The following is a 5,819-nucleotide window of genomic DNA, read 5'->3' as shown; positions in this document are numbered from 1 at the left end:
TTAATAAAAATTTAAGCAGAAGATTTTCATTACCTCAGCATTAGATTCTAAGCTGGTTTGGCTTTAATTATTGTTTCAAGTTCCAGGATATTGTATACACACAGTCCGTCTATCTTAATGCAGTATTTCCCTAAATTGTAGAATGTTGTCAAGAAAAGAATTCCAAAAACCTATGTTTTAGTGACTTTTTCATTGCTGTGACCGAAAGATCCAAGATGGTAAAGAGTAGGAAAAGTTTATTTAGCTTATAGTTTTCAGGGGTCTCACTCCATAGATGGCCCACTCCATAGCTCTGGGCCCAAGCTAAAGCAGAAGAACATCATGGCAGAAGAGAGGGGCAGAGGAAAGCAGCTCAGGACATGGCAACTTGGAAGCAGAGAGAGATCTGCTCTCCAAAGAAAAAAGACATGCCCCCGGTGACCTGTTTCCTCCAGCTCCATCCTACCTCCCTATAGTTATCACCCATTAATCCCTATCAGTGGATTAATCCATAGTCTAATCATTTCACCTATGAAAATTCTTTCATTCTCTCACACATGGGCTTTTTAAGGACCCCTCATATCTAAACCTTAACACAATCACTCCCCAAGACTTCTGCTATTTGCTAGAGATGACAGTGTCTCATTTGAGTTATGCATGATATATTTTTGAGAGACTAAACTATGGAAGATACACACTTCATTATCAGAGATGATTATATTTTAAGGCAGACTCACACCAATTGTAGATCTTAACCAATAACAAACTTCAAAATTTCATCTACAAGTAAAATACAGATAGAAATATAGCATTCCTTTCTGGGAGAGCCTCAGATCCATCAGATGCAGCTTCCCTACTGCTCCTTTCTCTGTTCTGGGATGTGTTTTGGTTTCAAAGTAACAGATGATCATTTAGCAATGTGTGCTGAATATTGATCTCAGAAAAAGTTACTTTGTGGTTTCTTAGTTTTACGTCCTGCATCTCACACATAGAGGAAAAATAATATGACACTAATTTCCATCCTTCATCCAGCCATGCCTCAAATTCATCATTCACATGAAGTAATTAGGCCATCCAGGACTATCAGGCTCAATCAAATGTTTTAGGTAAGGATTCTCTAATATTTTTCATGTCATATTTGTAATCACTATTTTGTTAGACATTATAAGCAAAATTTGTTAAGATTCTTGTATATTCCTCATCTTTATTTCATATGTTAAATCTATTAAAGAAAAGATATTATGTTAAGCAACTAATAAATGATCCTAGCTTGTATGCTTTCCTCTTTCTTACTGCTCACATCCAGCCTTTACAATTAAAATTTCTATGGATTAGTTCATGTAATAGAATGTAATAACTGGGCTTCAAGATGCCAGGTGGGTAAAAAGCTGATGGAAAATAATATTCCCCAGGACATTAAGTGAGCCATACTAATATCATTCATGTCTTCTTTGACTTTGTTTGTGGAAATTGAAATTTGGGTTGTGGTTGATCAGATTTTTTAGTCTCAATATTCCAAAGAGATTAGAGTGGTTCATGTTGTAAAATTAGAAGAAACTGGATTTGAGATCTTTATGCTGACCCACTTTTCAGCTTCTAATGCAATTATTTTCCTTAAAATTTTAGTTCCCTTGTAACTTTATCACTTATTACATGGAATTGAGTTCTCAAGCTCTTCATGACTCCCTGGACATTACTTGGCCTGTTACCTTCATGTTACGCATTTGGTAAGTGGGTTCCCAGAGTGCAATGAGTATGCAATTAATAAGGCTGAAGATGTTGCTAAACTAATTTGAGCATCTTTAAAGAAAAACTGTCTTCTCTACTTGGCCCTTAATACAGCAGATCTTTTGTAAAGCTTTTTAAGGCTGTTTGTTAAAAAATTATCTTTGAATTATTGCTCTATAACAGAAAAAAAAATATTTACTTCTAGCTAAAATACAAAACAATAAAATATAAAAACCAAAACAAGAACAACAAAAACCCTCAGATGTATAAAATATGACAAGAAAGAAGACCTGAAAAGGAGTCTTTATGGTATAAAATACCATAGAATACTTTATATAGGAGAAAGAAATAGAGCAAAGTGAAACAATTGAAGGCAAAAAAAAAAAAAAAAGATGTTAATACAGAAAATCCTGATATTGCTGAGAACATGAATGACTATTTCACTTCAGTATTCATTGGAAAAGCTTAAAGTTCATGCAGTACTTGCAGACTGTATGATGAAATATATTTTAGTAGAATTTTTTTAAAAAGATGTTTCTTTAAAAAACATTTGGATGAAATGCACTATACACATTTCAGTCAATTTTTAAAAGGATTTTTTAGTCTAAGAAATTGTTTTCCTAGTTTTGACAGAAATTATTTTTTTCTCACCATGAATGTGATTAAAAATTTAGAGGACATTTTCAATGATGCTGGAAAATAAAGTGTTATGTGATCTGATGTGCCACTAGTGAAATGCAATATTTCCTATACAACTTCTGTTAGTATATCAAATAAATAAATAAGACTGAATGATAATCCTGAGAAAGCAGGAAGGCAGAGACTGTAGGTACTTTTAGTAAGGTGCTAAAGCATGACACACATTCAAATTATCTGCATTTTATTCCAATAGAGTGAACTTTGCTAAATGAAATGATACACATCTTAAGTCAATTTAAAGCATATTCTGCCAACTTAATTTATATCCCAAATATGTTAAGAAACAAATAATACCATCTCTTCAAATATATATTTCATTTAAAAAAATAATACCAACCCCTGGAGACAAATAATAAAGTATCTTTAAAGCATATTACTCATATGTAGTTACTTCTAACATTTACTATGTATTATTGAAGGACTGTACACTTTTCTCTCATTTCCTCTCTCTCTCTTTCTGCATTCACATTTATTAACTATAAGAAATTTAAATTATGTTTATAAATTATGACAGCAATGGGAAAATAGTTCAATTATACATTTGTTAATACTGAACAAATTTCCCATGTTTTCATACTATTTGTAAATATAGTATATTGATTATTGTTTGTTTATGATTATTTCATCATACACATATAATAATTTAAATAATTAATGTTTTTTTTTCAATTTCTGAGGATTATAAGTAATACTTTGATGACATTTTTCCCTAAACAATTTTGCACACCTTTTGGCTACTTTATAGATATAATTACTAATGCATATGACATAACTCAATGTATTTATAATTTTTAGGTTTCTAGAACTAATGCTTATAACCAATACTTTGATTAATTTAGTTAAAATTTATTAAACACATAAATATATTCCATGTAATGTTCTAGTATCAAGGATATTATAGTGAAAAAAGAAAAAAATCTCTCCTGCCTACATGAATCTGGTATTTCAGAGAGAGAAAGAGAGAGAGAGAGAGAGAGAGAGAGAGAGAGAGAGAGAGAGAGAGAGATGTAATAAATCGTATAGTACATTATATGTTCAGTTTTCTACAAAGGAAAATAAGATGAAGGATAGACAGTGTTGGAGAAGGGCAATTTTACCACTGAGTAAATAATATTTGAGTAAAGGTATAAGAAATAAAAGAGTGTGTCCACATAGTAACATGGAAGAAAAAAAACACTATTTTAAAAGGAAGCAATAGTGCAAAGCTGTAAGCCAGAAAGGAAATGCAGAAGGAAACAAGTGTGATAAGAATAGGAAGTGATGGGAGAGTGTTAGAAGTAGCTTCAAGTGCAAGTTAAGATGGCAGATAATGTAGGCCCTCCAGACTATGTTAAATCTCTGTATTTTGAGTGATACTGAAAAATTTGAGATTTTTAAACAAAGTGAAGAAATATGAGATACAAGATGCCTTCTATTTTTAATTTGAAATCATGAAGACTGTGTTTCCTGCATGATTTATTACACTAGAAGTCAATTACCTTAAGGTATATAGAATCCACCCCCACATGTCAAGTATTTCAGAATTAAATGGCACATTTATAAATATCTCAGAGGTCAAGGAGGAAAACATAAGAAAAGTAAATAAATAGTGCTTTGAATTAAGTGACAATGAAAACTTAAAATATCAGGGTCTCTGGGATAAAACAGTACTCAGATGAACATTTATAACTTACAGTACTTGTATCATAAAGAAGCTAGAATAAAAAATTATTTTCAAATTATATGGTTGGAGGGAAAAATAATAGTAGCAACAGAAATATATGAAATAGATAAGAAATAATACAGCTAAAATTTGATAAAAAAGTCTAATCAAGAAAAAAACAAGAACATAAAAATTAATATCAATAAAAATATGGAAAGTTTCATGAATTTGCCTGTCATCTTTGTGTTTTGGTTTCAAAGTAACAGATGATCATTTAGCAATGATCTTCTAATCTTCTCTGTACCGTTGCAGGTTTAGTATATGTGCTGCTGAAGGGAGCACCAGGATATCCTTTCAAATGTGAAACTGCAAATAGAAGAGAAACAAGAATTGTAGACACCTTTAAGAGGCATTTGTAATATTTCAGGTGAGAAATGACTGAAACTTGGAGTGGTAACAATGGAAGAAATAATGTAATAACTAAAAACATTTTTATTTCACTTTGAATGTTGAAATAATAAAAAATTGCTAAAGGATTGGAAGTCAGATGAGATGGAAAGAGGATTCGATTCTAGATGCTTCTGATGTTTGACCTACATTATCAAAAGAATGAGGCAGTCATGAACAAATATGGGTTGACTTTAGAAGATTGAGTTTGAGACAAGCATTGGTGATCCAGTTTTGAAAATGGTAAATTTGAGATGGTGATGTTGTATGGTCACTTAAATAGGAGTCTCAATTTTATGGGTAAGGTAAGGCAGAAGATGGGAATTTGGATTGACCACTAAATAGATGGTATTTGATGCCAAGAGAGGTGAGATAATCAAGGGATTGAATGATGTAGAAAGTGACCAGGTGCCCTCAAGCTTGGAGACCTGGAGAAACAAAAACTGAGTGTTTAGGGAGATAAGGAAGAAGAGAGAATCCATAAGGAAGAAGGAAACCAGGAACTTATAATAACCTTAAAGTCTCATAAAGCAGTCTTCAAATTCTATTTGTAAATCAGGACAAGATTGACAATATGGGTCAATCCAAATGATTCAACAATCATTTGACAAAATGATTCATCAATTATTCACTAAAATTACTTCTAAAGGAATGCAATACATTTCTAATTTTGGAATTTTTAAAAAAAGATTTGGTATTTATAGGTAGTATCTTAATGATACAAAAGGAAACAGATATATTAAAATATAAGTAACAAAGAGTCTCTTAGTCACCTTACTGTATTGTCAGGACATGAAGCATATTTCACCTTGGCTCTCAGCAATGATGTGACAGGTGTGTTATTGCACAGTAAGTTGATTATAGATAAAAATTATATATTTTAAAAGGTAAAGAATGGATTTTGAAAGTTTAATAGTTTAAAAGTTTTAAAGTTTCACTATTAAGAAATGGTAAATATTTGAGGAGAAAATAGGTTTTGCCTGATCATGTGGCAGGCCCATATAATTTCATGTATCAGTTAAGTTAAAAACAATAAAAACACAATCTTGTTTTCCTCGAATAACAAAAATTACACAATATTTTTAAAACATGATATCTTGTAAACAATCACTGTTATCTTCAAAGGATTTTAAGGTGGTTTTAGTTTTCATTGTGTATTTATAGATTACATAGCTGGAACTTATTCTGTGAACTATAGATTTTTAATTATCTCAATATATTATTTAATGTTAATATAATTTTAGTCCAGTGAAATAAAACTTACTCACTGAGAGATTATCTTAATTTCATTTTCTAAATTTAGTTTTTAATTTTTCTAAACATA

General features: G+C 31.0%; 1 pseudogene; it reads right to left on the bottom strand.

Annotated features, from left to right (window-relative positions):
- Positions 1-4,252: 4,252 nt before the first annotated feature.
- Positions 4,253-4,390, bottom strand: LOC124104885 (U6 spliceosomal RNA; annotated as a pseudogene).
- Positions 4,391-5,819: the final 1,429 nt, after the last annotated feature.

The sequence above is a fragment of the Marmota monax genome, unplaced genomic scaffold (assembly GCF_021218885.2).
Source record: "Marmota monax isolate L192 unplaced genomic scaffold, Marmota_monax_Labrador192_F-V1.1 WCK01_AAM20220418_F8-fsc00001, whole genome shotgun sequence".
Lineage (NCBI taxonomy): Eukaryota > Metazoa > Chordata > Mammalia > Rodentia > Sciuridae > Marmota > Marmota monax.
Note: the sequence above shows the minus strand (reverse complement) of the source record. Positions and strands in the feature narration are given on the sequence as shown.